Source organism: Pholcus phalangioides, unplaced genomic scaffold (assembly GCF_987345545.1).
Source record: "Pholcus phalangioides strain wild (caught in Gottingen) unplaced genomic scaffold, Ppha-v1.0 ptg000008l_1, whole genome shotgun sequence".
NCBI lineage: Eukaryota > Metazoa > Arthropoda > Arachnida > Araneae > Pholcidae > Pholcus > Pholcus phalangioides.
Genome location: NW_028301601.1, coordinates 6057217 through 6082565, shown reverse-complemented (window position 1 = coordinate 6082565; position 25349 = coordinate 6057217). Strand labels below are relative to the sequence as shown.

Below are 25349 nucleotides of genomic sequence, written 5' to 3'. Positions count from 1 at the left end.
CGGCACATGAACATCGAGTGTGGTTAGTTGGTGGATGGATGGCTGGAAGCTCAATTAGTTCTTTTCTGTAAGCCATTGAGTCGTGATCGAGTAATTGGGTGGGGGCGAGAGTGAGAAGAATATATAAAAGGCCGACACGGTCCACGGGGAATCCTTTAAGAAAAATCTTCGAGTCGTTTTTTTGTTGTTGTGGTGGTGTTCATGCTTTCTTTCGGGGGGGTTTCGAGGTACAGAATTGATGTTGAACCTGTTTCGAGACTATACGAATCTCTGATTGAAAATTGGTCGTTGTGGTGGTGGTGGTATTACCAACCTGATCAACCTCCACGGATCGAAACGTTATTGTCGCTTCGATTCGCGGTTAATTGCTTATCGTGCTCATTAGAGAGCAATCGATGATTGTTGCTTCGATAATTCTCTTTCCCACCGTATAATAGTGGGAGAGAAACCATTTTTAACACGGGAACTAGCTTCGTCTTTGATCATATTATCAAAAGAATGGGTTCCCATAGAGCGTGATGGGCTCATCAAACTGACCTGTTAAAGATTCAACGATTACTTTAGACATAAAATGCTCCGAAGTACCCCTGAAAAATTTTGCGGAATCATACGGCAGCTCAAAACTGTACAAAATCAAAGTTACAGGCAATAATATGTTTTTTCGAAACGGAAAGTTAGGATTACATTAACACGTTAGCAAATAGAACAAAACAAAAAGAAAACAATCGCGCTGGAACCACTGCTGCCACTTCTTAATTGAAAAAAGAACTGATTGTTGTGCTCCTTCAAGAAAAATTGACAGTTCGTTTCATATTGGTTTGAAGCATAAATTGAACAATAGTATATGGTATGATGCCATGTGATTTTGATTTCATGCTATACATTGGTGTAAAGTTTATGTGTCATTTCCGGAAAATATAACAATATACTAACTGGTATCATGACAAATGAAATTTACATCGGTACGCAGCATGGAAATTAATAATATAAAGTATTATACTACTTATTGTTAATTTCTATACTGCTTACCGGCTTAAAATCAACAGTCTATTTTACTTGAACAATTTATAGTTCATAGTTTTGTTCTGATTTGATAGGTGGCAGCAGCTATCGAGAAAAAAAAATTTTATGCGTGTTCCTCTTCTATACTAAAATATCGGAACGGGAATGCGAATACAATTCGAACTCATTCATCAATGGGGGAACAAATAATCTACCATTCTAGCATTAGCATTTTATTCATATAGCATCAATATCTGCATTTTCATTATCGATCGTTTTTAACGATTTACGAACCATCACTTGGAGGGAAACCTGTTTTTTGTTCAAAGATGGATGGCGATGAGTCTGCTTTCTTTTATTGGTGCCTTAGCTGGCAGGTAAAAAAATAACTGATTTGTAAGCAAATTGGGTCTTAGTAAGAGTATTTTCTTGCAGGCGCTATCTATCTTTCCTGAACTATATAAGAATAAAAAAAAATGCTTTTTCTCCTTCCTTATACTTGTGAGGGAGTTAAATATTCGACAAATTTCTAAGTTGTCGGTCTAAGAAGGTTCACGAAACCTGTCTTGTGACTCGTGTGCAACACAATATTGCTCTCGTTTAGCCTACGTAGACACTATTTCATTTGCCCACGAGTGTTCGACTCGAGGAGGTCCGAAAAGTCAAGCATGTGCAAGCAGCCCTTCGATAGGCTCTGAACTATCCAAGGACTAAGGGGAAGAATTCACACAAATCTCTTCTATGCACCAGCAATAGGGGGAAGCCTCGAGAGTCACTGACCAATTTTGGCCGTGTTTCTTGTATCGTGACTCGTGATCTCATGCACAGAACTCTGCAAGCCACTCGATTAATAAGGACTCATCTTTATACCAATTATGAAGCAATATCTGAATGTTCTATCATCATGGAAAAGCGTTATTAACCCTTACTGCTGCAATCCCAAGATATCTCGGGATCTTAAAATGCTCTCATATCGGAAACCAAGAAATATTTCGGGTTCTTAAAATGTTCTCATTTTGGCATTGACGAGTCCAGATAGGGTTTTAAAATTTCTTCTCCTGAAAGCATGTTGTCCTTCCCCCCCGTCCTGTCAATCAACTGTCAGTAGGCGGGGTCAACATTTTTTTCAAAGTCTCATAGGACTACAATCCCCTACTGGAAGGGGAGAGGAACAATGTTTTTCCATTCCCTCCGGGTAATACAGGGTTATTGCCTGCACTGCTTAAATAACAGAAAAACGATCGTTTTTTTTATCTCTTCCTTGTTTTTGTTATTATTATTATTTTGTGTTGGGTGGAGAGCATTTATCAGCTCCATAGAAAAACGCATATTATTCTCGAAAATAGGTGGTGATTTTTAGAGGGTTTAGTGATTTCTACTGTGGCAGTTACAATGTTGATCAAGAAAATTTTAAAAACCGCTTAGAGGGTCAGTTCCAGTTTTGAAACAGGCGCGGTTGTGAATCAGCAGAATGTGTCGGGGGGGGGGGGGAATGACTTTTTGTGCATTCGGGGCCAATCACTGCCCCGTATTTTACGGGCATCATTTCATATATCATCAGGCTTTTGGAGAGTCCCTTCTGAACCCGCATCTGACTCAAACACTAAGTTAATAAAATTTCGTAAATCTCGGTGTTCTGGTCTTTATAACGGCGTCATAAGACTAAAAATTCAAAGAGTAATGGAAGTACGAACCGTACAACCAGTTCGAAAATTAATATAAATTCCTAGAAACGAATCAAATTTCATTATATATTTATTTTGAATCAATACCAACATAATGATTACTCTTCTACCTTCTCGTTCATAATCCCCCCCCCCCCAACTTCATGTTCATATTCCATAATTCAAAAAAACCGAAATTGGCGGTGGTGCAATTCATGCAACTTCATAACTTTACGAATACTGTAAATCCAACAAAAATTTATAATAGAGATTACATTGAAAAATAAATAAACAAATAAATAAAATGAATAAATAACTTCTCCGGGAGATTGTCTTTTAATGGTAGCGAATCTCAATCTACAATTATTATTATTATTATGGCCACCCATCAGATTTCGAAAATGGCGGCAGCGGCTCCTCTCCAAGTAAGTAAAGTAAAAAAAAAAAACCCCAGATAATAATAAATGAAGTTGAAATCTTGGAAGGGGCAAGCAGAAAGAAAAATAATGATAATAATAATGATAATAATGAAAAAATAAAATAAAATAGTTTTTTTTTTTGGCTTTGATGTTAGGATTCATAGGATTCAACGAAGCGTTACAAATGGACTATGAAACCGTATTATGTAAACTTGCACAGTTTGGAAGTAGGATTTAATTTGAAATGGCTTCTCTATCAACCCCTCCCCTCCCCATCACCCTCCCCCTTCCCCCAGCCTTCTCAACTCTAAACATGTTCGTCTTGAGGTCGAGCAGTCTATTGTTCGGATGCGTATGGTATAGCTTTTCTTCGAGTTTTAGTAATAACTCGTGGAATATAATGGGCACAAATCAACATGCCCTTGGAGAGTCTTGAGTACGTACTTCTCCTATGTCTTCCTTGATATGTAGGCATATGCTGAGACAAGAAGTTAAAAGCTATTATAATGGTTATGATGATGGATATGGAGAAATTTCAACTAAAGTCTTCGATGATGCGTTCGTTCTGAAGGATATTATTGTTCCTTCTACATGAATAGTATTAATAAAAATTTGATGTGATCGTTTTACGGCTACATCGGGGATTTCTGAAGCTGGTGATACTTCTTATGAGAGGTTCTCAAACTAATGAGGGCGGGCCGTATATGTTTGGAGAAGAGTGTGATACGAGATCGCGTCTGGTTTCGCGTAAAGATGGGTGCCGAAACGACCCATATAAAGAAAGAGTACGCAAGCGTCCCATGCATTTTCTTGGATATACGCAAATATTTCTACTTATACGATCGTGTTCTAAGCATTTTTAGGGGGGGGGGGGTAGGCAACTTGAAGGCTGCGCGAACGCGTTCTGAAGGATATTGTTTCTTCCATCTAATGATACTATTTTTTTTTTTGTATGATTGTTGTCTGGCTGGATCAGTCTAAAAAGTGAGTTTTAGATTTCCAAAGTGAGCGATATCCCGGATATTAGCCATTACAGGGGCTCGTACAGTTCCACCACAGAGTTGTTGGGGAAAAAAGTGTGATACGGGATCGTATGGTTTGCTTTAAGATGGGTGAGGGGTGTCGAAACGACTTATGACTATATGAAAGGGGAGTATGCAAGCTTCCTGTACATTTTCTTGGAATTACGTAAACATTTCTACCGGTTCGATAGTGTTCTAGCATTTTTAGGGTAGACTACTTGAAGAATGAAGGGTTGGGAATCACTGGACTGGAGCATCAGAACTCATCTAATATTTTGTATGAAAATACTCGAAGTGATAGAGGAATTGTTTTCGTGGCGACCATGAGTGACCGGAAGCTCCATGTAATGGAGATCCATCTGAAGAGAGGGGTCCTCTAGTGTTGTTCTTCAACCGCTAGTGTGACCTGCGTTCTTCAACAGCTGATCAGCGAAACATTTCAACAAATTTTCAGAGCTGCTACATTATGTTGCCTCGAACATTGAGGTGAATTACATTCACTTTCCTGTTTCGATATGTTTGCAAAAAATATACGAGCATAAATATTGCTGGAAATAGAGAAGTGTTGCGATAAAGCTCCTGCTGCCTGCCACCTTTTAAATAGAAAATATATCAATTTGTTGTATATCTTCAAGTTAAATTTATTGTTGGTTTTAAACCGGTGTGCATGAAAATACACAGTATGTTGGTACGATACTGCATGTTTATTATTTGCATGTTCAATTCCGTTGTAAATATTATGAGTCATAATACCAGTTAATACATTTTTACGTTTACAGCAAAATAATTTTTGTAAGTACATAAAAATAGCAAAGTAATAAAATCACAAAATAGTAAGAAACGACAGACTAACTGATGTTGGCGAATTATAGACTTTGACCCTTGGCTTCGTCTCCCTCTAATGCGAAGGCCCAGTGAGGGGTTTACGGCAATAAGAAATGCCTATCACAAAAATCCATTAAGCAAAATACTCATACGAAACAGAAACCGATATTTTTAGATATCGTCCCATATGAGGGCAAATCCAGGAATATTCCCCACTATCTATACTCAGCTTATGATCCTTATATTTAACCTCGGTCTTTTTTTTTTTTATATTGGTCTTCGAAATCAGTTAAGACTATAATAATCCTCAATTTAGTGACGGTGTGCGTATATTCGGTGGTACGGGCATCATATACAAGTATTCTCCTCTCTCCTCGTTTGATGTCACTGATTTTCCCAATGGTTCCACAACCACCACCACCACCACTACCATCCTTTCCGGTCGTATAAAAACCGAAAACAAAAAATTCCGAGTTGTCTGGTGGTAATTTTCCGACCCGATCTCAGTCTTCCCATTCCGTACGCGATATCGTATATATATATATATATATATATATATATTTCTTGTTTCTTTTTCTTACCTGACCCCTGTCAAACTATTGCCCGAAGCGAATTTATATTACAGTCATTTCGGGTCCCAATTATACCGGTAAGCGTATACTTAATGATCACGACTGACTATACAGCGCAATGATTGTGAGTGTGTGTGTGTGTGTGATGATTTTCTTCCATTTATATATATAGTCTTTCTTTTTGTTTTTTATACTTAAATATTTTTCCCGTGATTATTCTCGACCTTGTGTCGCGTTGTCCTTCTTGGGTCCCATACATATGGGGACATTCAAAAAGACCCCCCCCCCCCCATCTCTCTCTCCGTGTCTCTCTTTGTTGCGTGAAGACGTGGAATAAGAAGCTGATTGTCGATGCGGAATGCGGCTTGCGTGCGTATGATCGTCGATTAATTGTGCAGCTCGACCGTCTAAATGTCCCCTCGAGGTTTAAGCGACGGACGGATGGACGGTCGTTCGGATATCCAAGTTGTTTGAACAGGAGGTGGAAAGGTGAGTACGGTAATATCATACGCTTTTTTTTTTTATTATTTTCGACGTGTTCCGCCGGGGTGGAGACATCTTATCATAGAAATCTTACGTAAAATGATCGTGGTGGGGGGACAAGATGAAGAAAAAACAAAAATACAAGACAAATTAGACATTACGGATTACGGGTCTAACTTACATCAAGCTTCACTTATGTTGGGGGGAACAGCTTGTTTAAAATCATTGGCACGAATACGAAAGTTGCTCATAATTACGGTAAATTAATCCTCGATCTTTTTTTTCCGTGACTGCAATAATTTTATAATTGAGTGAAAAATGCATTAGGTTGTTTAAGTGTCCAGCTTGCATTTCTGAACCCTAATAAATTTTATATTAATTTCATGCTGTTATTCTACCTTTTTTATACACGAGGGTATTTTTTTACTTTAGAATTTCATTCATCCATAAGAAAGAAAAACGATAGCGAGAAGTGGTTTCGAAAGAATAATTGTTGAATAGAAATTGTTCAAAAATGATATTGGAAGATATGATTGTTGGAAGAGTAATTTTGGTAAGTAATTGTTAAAAAAAGAATGGAAAAAAGTTGAAAATAATTTTTAAAAAATAATGAAAAAAAAGTTAGAAAATAATTTAAAACAAATAATAATTAAAAAAATTGAATAGGTTTAAAACAACAATTTTTTTTAAAAAGTTTTAAAATAATAAAGTTTTTGAAAAATTTGAAAAAGTCAAGAATTTTTTTTTTTGGAAGTTAAAAATTACTAATTTTTTTTGAGAAGTTAAAAGCAATTATGTTGAAAAATTTTAAAAGTATATGGAAAGTATCGAAAATAATAGTTTAAAAGTAATTATCAAAAATAATAGTTTAAAAGTAAATATCAAAAATAATAGTTTAAAAGTAATTATCAAAAATAATAGTTTAAAAGTAATTATCAAAAAGTCATTGTTAAAATGTAACTAATAAAAAACAATGTGGGAAAAAAGTAATATTGGAAGTAATTGTAAAAAATATATATAAAAGTATGTAGTAAAAAAATGATACTGGAAAGTAAAATTGCGTAAGAAATAAAAATTTAAAGTAATAAAATTGATTATTTTTTGAGAACTAATTTTTTAAGAATAATGTTGAAAAAATGTATTTGATAGTAAGTGTTGAAAATTAGTTTCTGGAACAAAATACTAATAAAAAATATTTCAAGTAGTAGAAACTATAATATTTCACGTGATAGAAACTATAATATTTCACGTAGTAGAAACTAAAATATTTCACGTAGTAGAAACTAAAATATTTCGGTTAGTAGAAACTAAAATATTTCGGTTAGTAGAAACTAAAATATTTCGGTTAGTAGAAACTAAAATATTTCGGTTAGTAGAAACTAAAATATTTCGGTTAGTAGAAACTAAAATATTTCGGTTAGTAAAAACTATTATGTTCAAAATACTAGGAACAAAAATATTTAAAATAAGAGAAACTGAAATATTCCAAATAATACAGACTAAAGTGTTCCAAATAGTAGAAACCAAAGTGTTTGAAGTACTAGAAACTAAAATATTCCAATTACTATAGCAAATAAAATGTTTCGAATATTCGAAACTATAATATTTAAATTACTATAGAAAACAAAACATTTCAAACACTTGAAACTAAATTATCAAAAAGGAGGAAAAAGATTGAAAAAAAAAAAAGCAAAATCGCAAATAAACATAGATTCAGATCACTCAAGGAATCAACCAGTTTCAACCAGCTCAATCGAGCACGTGTATTCATTAATGAATAGCTATATTATCCATTAGAGACACGATCACGCGTTCATGACCTCAAACTGACTATTTTTTTTTCATCCGTGCAATTTTTACCTCATCGAATCGAAGATCAAATGAATCCCCAAAAGAAAACACAACACTGTATAATTAAAGTTACTTTATTCCATTTATTCTAATTATTCCATATAAAAACATTGCATTTCCTAAAAAGACACGATGGAAGATGATGGTGATATTAACAAATCACCTCAATAATGGTCATAGACGGGTTTTTATTTTGTATAATTATCTTTATTTTTTTTTGGAAATTAATGATGTGGTTACACAATCTCATTATGCTTAATGGAAAAATTGATCATGCGTCTACTTGGTCATTTAAAACCATTAACTTAATATCAATTCATAAGAAAAGAAAGAAAATGGTGCCATCTTTTTCCGAATAACACAATGTTATTTTCTCCGAAAAAAATAAACATTTTTATGCAAATGAATGATTCTAAGTAATATTTAGGTTCATAGAAAAGTTTATATCCAACTTTTTCCGGATTTTTATCATTAAAAGAGAGCATTAGTTATCTCTGAAGCGATATCTTGGTTTTGAAAGAAATTCTGGTTATTTGGTATATATTATTGAAAATTTAGAGTAGATACGCGATTTTAATATTAATTCATTATTTTTAGACAATTTTCGATATTTTATTTCAATTAATGACGTATAAAAGTTTAGAATCACATTATATGAATTAAGTTCATAATTATTCATTCGTTTTGATTAAAAAAAGAAATTTAATTATGCTAAATGAATGAAAACTATAAAAAAATTAATTACTTTCAAATATTTTTAAAGTTTATTAAAGATTTTAACTTTATAAGTGATAATTATAACACGCAATTTCAATTTTAATGCGTACAACTAAGGTGTTTTTCGATTCTTCAATGTGAAGGAGCATTTAGTGCAAAATACATAATTTATTCGTGAATTAAAACTAATTTGGAATTTTTCAGAACAGAACCGAATAATTTTTATTCAAAAAATAAATCAAAAGAAAAAATATTTTTAAATCATAATTTTTGACGCCATTTCGAAAGATGTGAGCTACAGTGCTTATTATTTATCGTACTATTAATGTACAAAGAAATTTTTCAAAAACAAAAAATCCTATGCATTTAATCATCTCTAAAATAATAATGATGATTGAAATTCATTTTAAACAATTTTTTGCAACAGAATTAGAAAATTATAAATTTGAAAATTATAAATTTTACGCTATTAACGTCACGTCATTTGGAAAGATGGATTATACGGAGAAAGCTTTACAAATTATTATTCTACTACATAATATACGTCTTTATCAAAACAAAATGTACGAAGGCATTGCATGACGATATTATTAATAATGATGATTGAGCCTTTATTTTAATTAACTGTTCAACAAGATCATTAAAATATTCAATATTATAATTTTTGCACTCTTGGCACAATTTTAAAAGATGTTAATAACGAGCATCAGTCCTCGAAAGTTATAAATATAATGTTACATGCACATCTATAAAATAATAAAAATAATAATGTCCAAAGACATCGAATCATAATATAAATAATAATGATAAAAATCTTTTATTTTGTATAATTATTCAAATAATTAAATCTTGTTCTGATTTTTTTTAAAGTCATAATTTCCATTAAAAATAAATTTTAATCTATCGATACCATCTTGATCGCTTTGAATAACTAGTAAAGATCCTTGTAAATTATAGATACATTAATGTACTAGGCACTTTTTCAAATAAATAATAATACTTCAAGACATCGAATAATCATTTAAATAATAATGATATAAACCTTTATTTTAAATAATTAATCAAATAATTTAAACTATTTCTTAATTAGTAGGAAAAAACTGCATAATATATCAGTGAAAAATAAATTTTATGAAATCACACAACGCCATCTCATAACTTTTAAATACTAATAAAGGTCCCTGTAAATTATGGTTATTAATGTATTACGTAATTTAAAATATGTATAATAATTTTTCAAGGTAATTGATTCAAGATACAAATAATCATGATGAAAACCTTTATTTTAAATATTTTTCTAATACTAATTAAATATTATAATTTAATCTTTATTACAAAAATAAAAGAAAAACCCTCTTAATTTCAGTGCAAAAGAAATTTGAATCTACCGACGCCATCTTGATAGATTTTTAAATACGAATAGCACAATCCCTGTAAATTACAGGCCTGCTAACTAAACACTTTTTTTAAAATAATGTACTAAGCCCGATGATGACATGTTATTATGATGTGATTCAGTATTTAAAAACAATGGGAAAATGTGGGCCATTTAAAAACGTAATTAAACGAGAGCAAAGTCTGGGGGGCCCAACGGCCAAGGCTGATATTACGACCTCATTACCAAAATACCACTGTGATGTAATTAAAGCCGGTCAGTGGTCAATCGGCAAATACCAAGTTCGTACGCAGCAGCCTACCTCTTCCCACACGATCCCCAGAAGCTGCTCACCTACTCAACTATGACCACAAATAACTCACATGTGATCCAGCATCGAATGATATTAGTGGAGGAAAAAAAAAAAAGAGACACCACATATAGAATAGAAATTATTATTATATATAAATGTATGTATGAAAGACTAATGCCGTGGCGTCGTAACCAATCCGATAATTATAAAGGTTATGACAAGAACACTGGCAAGACCTTTAAAAGATTAATAGAGTGTGTTCCGACTGGTCTCTCTGTCGTATAAGAAATCAAACAGGTGTCCCTTTTTCTTTCTTTTTTTTAAACTCAGAAAACTGCCAGCGTCGAAAGTGGTAGTTTTGAACATGAGAGAGAGTAATGATAAAGAATAATCGAGGATATATCGTCTAATGTTCAACTCGGACGATGATGACGACGACGATGATTATGAAGACGACTATAGCCAACATCGGAGCTACTGTCATATCTTTGCTTCTCTTTTCATTGGGTATTTGAGGATACCGTGCAAGGGATATAATTATATGTTTTCGGGTTCCTTCATCTGGTGAATATTTATAGGGGAGAACACTACTACGCAAGAATAGATGGTAAGGGCTATTAACTGGACTATGTCTAAAGATGTCTGCTTCGAAAAAACGGTGGCTATTTTTTTTTCTTCTCTATTTTTTTGACATTTTTGTAAAATGAAATGTCTAATGGACGACGAGAGCGTTAAATGGAAACGATGGAGTTTTGATGCTACAAGGTGGGAGGGATAAAACTATTTTTCTGCTATTTTAATATGCCTCATCCGTAATACCTTTTAGATTCGTTCAAGTTATTTTAAAAGTTCGATGATTAAATTTTTGGTAGAGTTATAACTATTTTACAGCTTCGAAAATATAGAAAGAATTATTTTATACCAGAGATGTGCACATTCTCTAGCCTGCGGACCAAATGTGGTCCTGCGAAAGTTGTTCCGAAGAAATGTATCAATGCATACGCAATTAAATATGCACCTGGACTGGCCGTATTTTCTTGAAAAAGAAATAGTAGAAATCGGATGTTTATGGGAATATACGGGCTATCTCGCCAACTATATCACCAAACAAAATTCTCAAATGCAAATGATGTCGACAATTAAAGCCTAAAGGATTGTCAAAGACAAGTAGAGTTGAAAATTACAACCAAGAAAAAAAAAATTCAAATGAAATTGGAGTTGCCGATCAATTCCAAAAAAACTGTCAAAGACAAGCAAAAAGTTGTTATTATAGAAACATATATTTCTTCCGAAAAATTATCAAAGACAGTAAAGCTACCTATTACAGCCTAAAAAATTGTCAAATTCCACTAATGTTGCCAATTGCAGTCCCAAAAGTTATCAAATTCAAGTGAAGTTACCAATTATAGCAAAAAGAAAAGTGCAAAGGCAAACAAAGCTGAAACTATCGCTAAAATTGCTAAAAAAAATCGCCAATGGCAAAAAAATGATGGCTACAAGTCGGAATGAGTAAATTCCCCGAAAAATGTATATATTTGACAAATATGTGGGATGAATATATATGACTGATAGTGTCATAATTATCATTACATTATTCTCTAGTCGAGAAAATAATCTTAATTCACTTGATTTCAAAGATTCACGTAAGCCTTGTTGAAAACAAGGAATAAAACGGGATATTTTATGAAAAAAGTTGGGACGGCCAAAACAGCAGGAATGTCTTGTAAAATACAGGCCACCCTACATATACAAGCTTATGGCCCGCGAGCGGCAGAATTAATGTATTATTGGCCCGCAAACTGAAAAAGGTATTATACGATCATAAGATTTCGTTTATGATTGTGTCTCATTTGAAGTATGTTTTGGATATATGGTTGAAACATTTTGGTCACTTGGATTCGAGTTTTAATGCTTTGAAATCGAAATGTAGAATTTGCTCATCGGATGAAATTATAAATCTAAGAAAATTATATAGGGTTTGGGACCTGTGTGTTTCGGTCTTTAGTGTTTAAAATTCGGACTGATATGAAATGTTGTTTACGGGACACAGAGAATGATAATATTCTAACTTCGGGACTTGACGATTGAAACGTGACTTTTGGAATTTCGAAATTGAAATCTATACTAATTTAGAATTTTAGAAATAAATTTAGACTCCGAGAATTCTCTGGAATGAAATTTATTCTTCCACACTTTAGAATTGAGATCTAAATTTAAAATGTTTAGATTGAAATATTTGTATGTAAAGCTGTGGTCGATTCAAATATGTGCTTCGGAAATTCTAGAGTGAAATTTGTGTTTTTAAAATTTTGTGCCTTGCAATTTCTGAATAGAAACTTACATTTGAGAACTTCAGGTTATAAATTCGTATATTCCAGAATGTCATGTGATTGAAATTAGTATTCCAGAATACCAGGATCGAGATTTGCATTCCAGAACATAAAGACTAAAATCTTCTTATCGGAATATTATGAATGAACTCAGCATTTTCCAGAATATTATGAATGAATTCAACCATTTCATAATATAAGAATTCTTATATTTACATTCTAAGTACATCAAGATCATTGATCATTAAAATCAGAATACCAGAATATAAGAATTAAAATCTATACTCCAGAATATCAGAATTGAAATCTGAATTTCAAATTATCAGGATTAAAATCTGCTTATCACAATATCATGTGTGTGAATCGCATTCCAGAATATTAAGATGTAGATATACATTTCAGAATGTAAGGATTAATATCTACATTCGAGAACATCATAATGTAATATGATGAACTCGGCACTTCCGAGATCAAAATTGAAACACGTTATCCAGAATATCAGTGCTTAATATCAAACTTGAAATCTGCATTTTAGAGATTTTCGTTTCGAACTTTCTGAACTGAAATCTTCATTTCCAAATTTCGGTATAAAAATTCGAATTTGGGTCGATTTGATGACTTCATCATCATTGGAAACTCTCATCTTTGAAATCCAAACGGCAGCAATTACTCACGAATCAATATTTATAATATAATTATATTTTATATCACCTATGCATCACTATATTAATATCATAGATTCACATTGAATTTATTCATCCCAACTTCCATGCAATTTCCACCATTCGTACGTATAATCAACGCACCGTGTACAAACTTCACACAATCAAATAAATTCACCATCACACAAAATTGAATGGCAATATACACCTCATGGTCGAAATTGAAATTGAATCAATAGATAGATATTTGTTACCTTGAACGGCAATAGTTAAATCGAAATTGCCCTTACGTTAATTAACATTCAAATTTTTCTGTGAGAGAAACAAAATGAAATTCAAATTGAATTTTAAATTAAAAATTGTGTTGACATAAGGTTCTGATAAAAAAAAAAAAGAATTGCAAAATCTTTGAAAGAATGCCAATGGCGGTAAGTCAACTTAGATTAGTATATACCACGGTAAAAACATCCTGCATTCCTTTTCTACATCACCGATATCCATTCGGGAAAAAATAAAGTAAATATCAATGTTTGTTGTCGTAACACCGGTTCGAGTCTAGTCAATATTACTCATATATTTCCTCCGATACGTTTCAAATCCAATCAAACGAATCCATTATTTTAATACCATTCGCTATCGATGTATAATGAGAAAAAAAAATCGATATAAACACACAGCCATGTCTGTTATTACGGAAATTTCGATTAATATATAATAAATATGAAAGCTCTATAATGGTGTATTGCGATGAATAAAGGGTAGTCGGAATCGACTTTTCACGAAGATGATACGATGCGATATTTTTTATACAGAAAATGCTCGTTCTACAATATTGCACGCGTATTTAAGCGACTGGAATTCCAGAAATGGGTATAAAATTATAAATTCGATTGATTCTCAGCCCAATATATCGAGGAAACAGAGATATTTTCTGAATATTATGGAGAGAGGTGAACTCGGAAAGAAACGTCATCTGGTACCCACTGGGATTCAACTCGAATTTTGTTTTTGCAATACGAAAAATTTTGAAAATTTTTTGAACTGTTAAAGTTTTGGAAAACCTTTCGACAAAAACGTATTTTTACGAGAAAAACATTCATCATATTTCATGGAGGAAAAACGCGAGAAATTAGGATCTTAAATACGACAAGTCACAGGACAATGCCAATTGTTGCCGAAAAAACGTTGCCAAAAGTCAGCGAATAACCATTTGTTGCTGGAACTGCTGAGAAATTGAGGATGATTATATATAAAAGTTCCGTACTCTGTGTAGTTTCCCCCTCAAAAACTGATTATCCGATTTACAGACAAATTTTTAGGATATCTTAATGAGACCACGAGAGAGAGTTTTCTGAAATTAAAACAACAAAAGTTCAATTTTAGGCCACCAGGTGAAAAAAGTGGAGTTTTTTCCCCATGGGCCATATAGCGTTTATACCAAGTTTCAATGGAATTCGTCATCCACAACGGGCGCTACATAGGTCGGAGTAATGTCAGCATATTGACGGGTGCTACATTGGTCTGAGCAGAGTCGGCATACTGAAACTACTTAGACCTATGTAGCGCCCGTTCTGGTAGACGTACGAGTATATATTCCATTGAAACTTGGTATATAAGTTATATGAACCATGGGGGTATACAAAGGAAAATTCAATAAAAAAAGCGTCACTTTTTTTTCCACCTGGTGGTCAAAAATGGGACTATTTTTTATTTCATAAATCTCTCTCCCATGGTCTCATTAAGATACACTAAAAATTTGGTTGTATTAGGATAAACGGTTTTGAGGAAAAAATTACTCTGAGTACGGGAACTTTAACTACAACCACCCTGTATATGAGGAAATGAAGAGGTCAACTGAGAGAAAATTTCTCTCTCGTAGCGAGAAAGTTGGTCCTTGCATGAGGAGAGAGAAAAAATACATTTTTCATTGAAAAATGCAAAACATAAAAAATCATTGACTACTATATCTCGATTGAGTACTTATTTTTTCATATACCGTTGATTATATCTCGATTGATTTCTTATTTAATCGATAGGATTGCTGGCACGTTTGCAGATGACGTGGAGCTAATGGGGTCAGTCGGGAATCAAAGCGATAGGGAGTTGATGCAGACCAACTTAAACAGGATTGGAGCATGGACAAATGAATGGAGCTTGACGTTTAGCGTTGACAAGTGTATGGTCGCTCATTTTGGTTCGAACAACTCACGGCTCTCTTACGAGTTGAATAGTGTCACTATCTCGTATGCAACTAGGATCACCGATTTGGGAATTCTCATTGACGAGCGGCTTAGGTTTTCTGAACATTGTTCAGCGGTGGTCAAAAAACCAAATAGAATGCTCGGTCTCCATTTTCAAAAAGGTCTCTTCGCGTTCTCCTAAAGTCATTCTTCCGCTTTTCCGAGACTTAGTTCGTTTTAAAAAGAAATGCAATAAACATGTTGGGGTTAATCAAGAAGCTATCCATACTTAGAATACGACAACCATAATATTCTTTATGGGCATTGTATAATATTTCATCATGTATATATATTGTTTGTATTAGCATTTTTAATTGGGTTGCTGTATTTTTGGGAATATATGACATCCATATTTGTTATGGGCATCTTTTTCTCAGCCACCTCGTTGGTCATTTTGCCTGTTGTGGCGTTGTATTTGTATTTATATATATATCGTTGATTATATCTCGATTGATTTCTTATTTTTTCATACATCGTTGATTTCTTCTTTTACAGTGAAATAGTTTCGGTTTGATGTACAAAACGAATAGTAAACACTTGAATGTAACAGAAAACATTTTGACGTACCGTAATTTCCTGCGTATAATCCGTAAATGCAAACTTCTGGTTGTTATCTTTGGCACCGATAATGAAATCTGAAGAAATGAAAGGGTAGTTATTATTTTTTTGTTTAAAAAAAACGTCGATCCATCTACTTTTATTTATACATAATTTCCTTTGAGCAATAAAAATTTATTTTTAAAATATATATCTTTTTCATTCCAAGCTGTCAGCGAAAAAAAGAAAGTTTCATACTATGCGAAGCGTATTATTTTCATCCTTACTCAGAAATTTACTTCTTTTCTCCCTTCACACCTATAACCGAAGAACTATACGTAAGCAATTGCAGTAGCTAATGGTGTTGTATCGATATAAATGTTATACAAAATATGGAATTATGTCATTTATTCAATTTTTCAAAACCCTCATATAAAAGCAACTGCTTATATAGGGTGGGCAAAATGTATGTAACGAACAGAATACCTCCAAATCCTTTATTACAGCAGTATGTTTTTCCACATCACCATTACTATAGGGGATAACACATTGCAGGCGAGTCACAAATCCAGCAACGGCAGAGTGCAGCAGGTCTGAATGTATATATGACACCTCTCGGCGGGTCCCATCTTTCAGTTCCGACAGATTGGGTGGGCCGGTTCGATACACCCGGGATTTCAAAGCTCGTACCAGCGCCACCTATCGGCTGTTTTTGTGGTCCCCCGCCATAAAAAAAATTCCCGAGACCTAGCGATGCTAACCCAGCAAACCGTTTTTTATTTCGGTTATTTTTCCGGTTTTTATGCATTTTTAAAGTTTATACTGACTTTTTTGCCCACCCTGTTCTTGGGATTCCGAATATTCAATGCTGCACTGGAGCGACTTTCCTCAACTTATAATCCGCGGAACAAATGTGGTCCGTGATAATTGTACAGTTGATTTGCAATTGAAATTGATAATTTATTTCTAATCGAATTTAAAGTTATTCGATTCTGAAACTGCTATCAGTAATATCCTCTTGGCTTCATAAAGCGGATACATGCTCTTCGAACGGGAGGGGGGGGGGTATTTTCACCCTTCCACCTATGCTAGTAATACAATTTTTTTGGGGAAAGATGGAGGTGATCGCCCCCCTTCCACCCTCCCCCCGTATCATCCTATGCGTGAGTTTAAATGAAAAACCAGATCCTCACAATTTGGATGACCATATTTCATCGAGAAAAATACTGGAAATTCCTCCTATTTACGTGATATCGCTGATTGTCGTCAAAACATGCAATCCTCAATAGAATTGAAATTAAAGGTTGAAAACGTTGAGGAAAAAAATAAGACAAATATGTATGAGATAAGTATTTATATTTACGTCACAAATGTCATAACATTATTTATGAGTTACAAAAATTAATGATATTTACAATTTTAGTAAAGGTATTAGATTGAGATGAGCTTCATTGAAAAAAACGGGGCAACTGAATGAAAGAAATCGGTGCAACTTAAAATACGAGAACACCCCGGGAAATACTGATCATATCAGTAGCAATCATTTTTTGTATCCGTTCACTACTCCTAGTGGTCCATCGAAATATTTCAGGCATTTTACTGGTCCTTGACGAGTATAAAAATACAAGCCGGCCGTTCGGAATCGGAAATAAATTGTAGGTCCCGGTCTAATTAGCCCTAGTGTGCAGAAAATGGTCGTCGTGCGACAAAAAATGATCAAATGATCAAACTAGTCCTTGAGTACGAAAATGTAGAGAAAAGCTCTGCTCTAAAGTAATGTTGCAATAGCTATAAATGCAATAGTTTCGTATAGCTATTTTTATAGCTATCAAATCTATTGGCTTCTATCTATGGGCTTCACAAAATGCAGTTCATAGATTTTATTCTGTATGCGACATAACTGGAATTTAGAGAGTAATAGTTTAAGTGCAGTCGGGACCCCCATTTAAACGGCGAGATATCGACTGTTCTCCAGCACATAATACTGTATCCGCTTAAGCAGGCTGTTCGATTATACGGGAACAATTCACTATTGCCGTTCGTTCCACACATTTAATATAGTTTGTAAAATAGATTTTGCAATGTCTAAAACATCAGAATTGTTTCTTTTGCTGCCATCTGTGTAACCATCTTTCTGAAGAAGAAATATTTTCCGCAGTTTTCAAAATATTTAACGATTTCCTCTGCTTTTGCTTAAACGGGACTCCGTTAATTAATTAATGCATTTTTGACTCTTTCGGCATGAAAATCTTGCAGTACAGCGTGGTCGACATTGTCGAAATCAAATTTTTTTTCTTGCGTTTTCTGATCAAGGTTTTGACTCCATTCTCTTCGCGCGCGGTCAATCTTCTCCAATTTTATCAGAAATTTTCTTAGTGGTTGTGACATTTGAGACTGAGAAATTCCAAATGCTTTTTGGCAATTTCAGGTTTGACTATTTTTTATTGTATTCAAACCTTCTAATTGGTTGCACAAACAGAAATCCTTACTCTGGCCTAAGTTCGGAAACAAAAGGCAAGATTCGGAATCATCACCAAGTTGGCATATGTTTCGTGATAATTATGTCTACGTTATTTATGGCGACCCATCAAACCGCAGGCACATTGCGGTAATCATTTTTTTCTCCAAAATGTGGCAGAAAACAACTATGTGTGTGTGTATTTATATAATCATTTTTATAGTTTTTCCGCTCAAATTTCACTTTGTTGTCTTTCTTCACATGTGGAGCTAATCCAATACAGTATATAGACATGTATCACATGTTGGCAACTAAGAAAATGGAATTTAGCTCCTACCGAGCTGTCTTACATTAGCGCATCCAGTTTTGGCCAGGCATCTCCGGCCACTTCGCGCAATGGAGGGCCAAAGTACGAATCATTTATGCAGTTCGGACACTGGCCAAATTTTTTAGCCAATTCGCTAAGTGGCCGGCCCCACCGCGAATTTGCCGCACTTCGGGCTTTGGCAGTATCATATTTACAGTTATCGTGTGAATCAGAATATCCCATGAAGCGAAGAACTTTAACATAGCCTATATGGGAGAAGTTTTGGTTTCAGAAGATTTTATCCGTTTACGAGGGGCTGAGACTATATTTGAAAAATTTACCGCTATCATTTTGGAAATTCGAATGTGATTTAGTCAAGTTAGCTATGAGTGAAGCTCAAAATGTAATGTTCGTGTAAAGAGCTTTTGTTTGAAATGCAACATGGATGATATCCAGGATAAAACTTCCAAAGTTTTCAAGAATTTGGATATAGCCTTCGTTTTTAGGAGAGTTTACAAAAATTTTAATCAGAAAAAAATTATTTTACAACTATTTCCAGTTTGTTCCATGTTACACGGATAAAGTATGGCCTGGGACAAATGTAAGAAGTACCCATCCCTGGTCTGGCAAATATATAAATATATAAATAAATCCCTGGTCTGCACCATACGGGGTACCCCTGAGGAAGCATTTACTTTCTCCAGGAGAAAAAGAAGTCAACTTTACACCCTACGCACCATTAACAACTCGTGAACTGGGGACAAATCTAAAAAAATGATTTTAACGCCCGGGCGGCACGTAACTTCAAAAAATAGATGCCCGAAAAATATTGCTAAAAACGAATGTGCTGCTATCTATTGATGAAAATATGCAGATAATATAAAAAATTAGGAGCATTGCACTACATTGAAATTTTTTTTTTTTTTCAAATAATTCTTTTGTTTGATGAAATCTCAAAATTTTCTTTAACACTAAGAAATTTCCCACAAGGACCGCGTTTGGACAATTTTTCCTCCGAGTTTTGATCAGTGATGGCCGCATGGTCTAAGGATGTGGTTCCACACTAACCTAGTCAAGTTTTGTAAAAGAACTTTCATAAAAATGAAACAGATATTTTCTGGATTTTATGCTGAGTTGAACCCGGAAAGAAAAGTGACTAGGTATACACCGAGACTCGAACCCAGGCCTTCTTGCATTCCGGGCAATTATGCTAGCAGATCTCCACTACAGGAGGCACACCCACACACACACATTGATATTATTAGGCTAAGAAAATGACGTCTATCTCTACTCTCTACCGTCCTACCTGGTTGCTGAAGTGTAGAGAGGTTACTAATCCCTCTACTCACGACACAGTGATGTGGATAGTAACATGCTTGTCCGGAAAAGTTAAGGTAAAGGTCAGGTAAAGTTCTTGGATTGCTTCAAATGCCTTCAAAGCCAAATATTGCATGCAGGTCCGGGGAATCAGGGAGGCCATAGATTAGGAAAGTGCCGGCTGATGACACGTTCTTCTGTAAAATATGTTTCAAGAACATTCTTAACACACACTGCCATGTGTGGACGAGCTCCGTCTTGCAAAAAGATTGTGTCTGCAAGGCAGTGACGTGCTTGCAGAGCCGGAACAATTTCGTTCTGTAAAACCAAATGCATATCGCTTTCCGGTGATCGAACATGTCACTGGACCTGTAGAACGTAACTCCTAGTAGAAGTAGGGACCGAGAATACATAACGCAGTAAATCTACACCATACCGTCACTTTTGGTGAATGCAATGCTACCTCTAAGATAGCGTGCGGATTTTCAGGTTCCTAAATTCGGCAGTTGTGAGTATTGACTGCACCGTCCAAGTGAAAATGCGCTTCGTTTGTGCAGAGTGAAGCGATCGCTGCACAAGTGAAAGTTTGTAAGCATAATATCGGGGCAAATTCCGCATGATTTTATGGGCAGTATAACAATGATGCACTTTCATCATCATTTGCATAATCTGATTGCATATTGTAATAGTGATCTTATGAACAGTCGAACGTGGCCTATCCAATGCCTGTGCTACACGCCTGACACTAGTGCTACAACGAGAATTCGAAGCTCTGTTCTCTCCTACCTGAAGCAAAAAACCTCCTGTACTGAGTCTATAGAAACGTGTTTTCTTCCAGGACGAACAACCAACGATCCTGTGGTTTCAAATTTCGTAATCACAATTCGAAGGTTTTTAACATTGATTGGACCTTTTCCAAGTCCGATATTTCCGTAAGGCAATTACTGCGGAATTGCTGTTTTTTGGTAAAACAATTCACCCAAGAAAGCGCGATCTCGTAAACTTATCATCATTGGGAGAAGCAAACACATTGAGAAACAAGATCTCCGCGAAAGTTTCTAGGTTTTATAACAGCTGCTGCGTGACATCACATAAATTTACATGTTTACTACAGGTATTGAAAGTGAAACGCCCTCTGGTGGAGACATGTGCAACTAATCCCCTCCCCCGGAAACAAATTCCCATCACTTCACGAAGTCATCCACAAAACTTCACGATTTTCTATAATGACTGGTTTCGACTGCAGGCAGAGGTAGATTTAACGGTGGGTGCACAGGGCGCTCGCCCAGACCGCCGACTTCTATAAAGGGCCCCAAAAAACCCAAACTTCACATTTTTTTCTAATGTAAGGGGCCCAATATTTTCTTTTGCGCCCGCGACTTCGAACAACTTTAATTCCCCACTGCCTGTAGGCTACTTCAAACGGGGTCTATTGATTATGGACGGCCTGTACTTTCCCCACACATTCAAAACAAATGTGTTGCCATCTAATGATATAACTACTCAAGAATTTTTTATTAATGAGAAATACATACGTTGCATTTGCATTTCCCATTTTTTTTGATGAATTCTCAGAATTTCCCATAAAAAATTAAAATTTCGCCTCCTATTTTTTGGCCCGCGTCGTTCACGTGGTCGAAAGAAAATACACGCCCTAGTGGAGTTTTTACATACCCCATGCACATGTCGGGCAATAGACTCGTCCAGCCCTGCTAGACACACGTTACGACGAAGCCTAAAGAACTATCAAAAAACAAAAAAACCGGTGAATTTTTTTCGGTATTTATAAAAACAAAATGAAACTAAGACCTCACAAGATGAGTAGTGCATTATGGGTATTAAGAATAAAACTTAAGAATAGTCAGGTCCATTGGAAGAAAAATAACATTTTAGTAGATGTTTTGATTATCTTCTTAAAACCACGTCTCATTCCCGATTTTAGTCGCGGCGATCGAAATGCCGAACTCAAACGGTATCATTACGACAATTCGATTCGTCGGAATATAAATAATAATTTCATGGAACATTTTCTTTCTTTTTCCGACGGGGAAGACAGATTGATTTCGGGAAAAAAGGTCGGTAAGTTGTGCACAAGGCCACCGTCAAAGACGACATCAATAATAGTAATAAAAATAATAATATTAATGACAATAATTCCAACAGAGGGCGGTAGCAGTGACCAATCCAAATAAAATCTCATTTAATACGGGTTTTGTAATGCACATTTTGAAGAAGAAGGAAAAAGTAAAAATGGCGATAGAGAACGTTGTTATACGCAGTGTTATGATTATAGAAAACAATATAATAAATATACAATAACGATATAAAATATACAAAAACAATAGTAAATCGAAAATATTATTATTGTTTTGTCGTGTGTAGAGTGAGTCATTGGTGAGCATAGGGACTGGATTGCGGAAGCCCCTTCCACAAGCAGGGTATAAACAGCACCCCTCCTAGAGATAGAAGGCCTCCGCACGGGTTGCCATAAACGTCATTCAGACTACCTAGCAAGAGTTTTGAAACACTGCATCCTATTTCGTTTCTTTGTATTTTGGCGTAAAGATCTTCCTGATTGGCTCACAAATACCGCATAGTGACTGGATGTGGGGCATAGAAATCGCCAATTCTGAGTCCGATCATTTCTTTTCCGCACAACGATGATACTGTGGCACGCGAGCGGGGAATTTTTTCCCCTGAATATTCTGGGGGGGGGGGAGAATGGACTACTCTCTTACTGACGTAACAAGCAGCGTGCGGAGGCCTTCGACCTCTAGTAGGTACCGTACTCGCGATGCGAGGATCCGGATTCGAACCCCACAGTGGTGGTCGGCTGAAGTTGGTTTTCTGTGGTTCCCAACTTCAAGGCGCGAATGCGAGCCGATCTCCCCGTTAAAAAGTCTCTCCACAGAGAGCAGCAGGCCTACAACGTTACAAATATTCAATCATTACACTTCACTCACAATTTGAAGTATAGATGGCAGCACTGAAATATCATACACAACACTAGCTACACACTCAGACTGTTAGGTGCACTCACTTTGTTCCAGACTCTGCCATGAAGCTGGGATGGAAGAGATCTCGGCAACGGGATAAGTCCGGTGGCAGAGACCCTGGCGCTCATTCATTCAGTAGGTGCTATATAGAAACGAATTTTTTTGAAATGAACATGATGACGTCATTGGTTCGTGGTGAAGGTAATTCATTTTGGAATGGCCGACGCTCGTTATAGCGATCATTCCATTACAACGACCGGTAGGATAAGTCCCAAATGTTTTCATTGAACGACTATCATATATGTTTTAATTTCGATGTAACGATCCTACTAATATAACGTCCGGTTTTTGACGGGACAAAAAGAGGGAGGGGGGGTCGTTATATCAAGTGTCGACTGTTGCAGGCTAAAGACCTGGTGGAAGAATGTCACGTGTCTTGATGTGAGTTTTGAATCAAGGGGTGCTCAACCTTTAGGAGAAGATCGGGCCACTTCATTGGTATGAAAACGTATCGCTGATAACTTAAGAGATCCGTGAATGTGCCTCGGGTGACTTATACGATCTGGGAATGCACCACGGGCCACTGATGGGATCTGGAACTGTGCCACATGTCACTTAAGTGATCTAAAAATATTACTTGAGTGATCTGTGGATGTCCCGCATGTCACTTAGGTAATCTGGAAATGTGTCGTGGGCCAGTTGAGTGATGTAGAAATGCGCCGAGGGTAACTCAAGTGATCTTAGAATGTGTCGCGGAGTGTTCAAGTGCTCAGAAATTGTGCGTTGAGTCACTCAACTGACCTGTAGGTATGTCTCAAGCCACTTAAGTGATCTGGCAATGGGAAGCGGGCCACTTGAGTCATGTAGAAATGTTCTGTTGGCCACTCGATTGAACCGGAACTAAGCCGCGGCTAACCTGAGAGATGACGAACTGTTTAGTTAGTCAGGGGCTGCTTAATTAGTCAGGAACTCTACCATTAAGTTAACTGTGAATGTGCCGCCGGTTGCTCAAATTCTCTGAAATTGTGTCCCCGGTCACTTGAGTGATCTGTAAATATGTCAGGACTCCCTTAAAAGATCTGTAAATATGTCACGACTCCCTTAAGTGATCTGAAAATGTGTCAATCAGTTCATTTTTACAGAATTAGGTTTGAGGTCACAGACCACTTCAGGTGATTAAGAGAGCATGGGTGAAAATCTGGAATGAAACTCTGTCAAGTGGGATAATATATGCATATATATCTCGTTCCTGATCGTTAACGAGTTAAGCCAACACATTAAAGGTGAGCCAGGAAACAATTCCCTGGATGAATGCGTATTAAGGCATCCGACTACGTTGAAAACGTCATTTTGGAAGAAAATATGGATTTTTATTTTTCAGAAAAGCCCTATTTGTTGTGATTATAAAACGGACCTTGTTTTGTTTATATGATGCTTAGAATCAAAGTTACGTTCACTTTAGTGCTGCGTTTTTACATACAAGTAATACGCGAATAAAGACTTTAAACGTGTTTTACGAAGAATGCTATTTTTGACATTTTACTTGACTTTGTGACATGATTTGTAAAATTAATTAATTGCATCCTTACGAAATTTTAATGTGATATTTTGCTATATATTGTTGAGGTTACGAATCAAAATCTAAGGTCTATCACGTATATATTTTGAATTACAGTGTTTTATAGACAAAATGTAGGATGAAATTTCAAAAAAATTCACACGTACTTAAACATATTTTGGTATAACTTATGAACATATCATGCAATCCTTTAAATTTTGGTCCATAACCTGCAACATTACTAGCTAAATGCACTGTGAAAATCACAAATAATTTCATTAATAAAATTTTTTGCAATTGTGTTTCGAATGTCACATGAATTTTGGCTAAAATTTGACATAAAAACGACTTTTTCATAGAAAATATAATAGGTAGACCAAAATTTCTCACTGTTTTCACCATTTCGAGACACTTTCTATCAGAAAATGCATTTAAAGTTCGCTCCAGAACCATTTTAAAGAAGAGTGACAAGAAAGGTAGTCGGATATCTTGAAGTTAATGATGACATGAACCACAACTGCAGTCTGTTAAGTCGAGGTTTTCATAAAATATGTGCCCCATCACTTAGGGAAGTGACTTAGGAATTTGCATCATGTGCATCAGGGCCGGCCGGACGTGAGGTGACAAGGCGACCACCTTAGGGTGGCATTTTTTACGACAGATTTATAATGACGGTGTTTTCATTCTCGGAAATTTTTGCA

The 25349-nt window shown here is 35.3% G+C and overlaps 1 protein-coding gene across 1 annotated transcript in view; it reads right to left on the bottom strand.

Annotated features, from left to right (window-relative positions):
* Positions 1 to 25349, bottom strand: part of LOC149083554 (paired box protein Pax-6-like) — a 232089-nt gene that overhangs the window by 140197 nt on the left and 66543 nt on the right. Inside the window, exon 2 of the mRNA XM_089234073.1 lies at positions 16043 to 16110. The gene's annotated coding sequence lies outside the window, so the exon portion shown is untranslated. The remainder of the gene's footprint in view (positions 1 to 16042; positions 16111 to 25349) is intronic.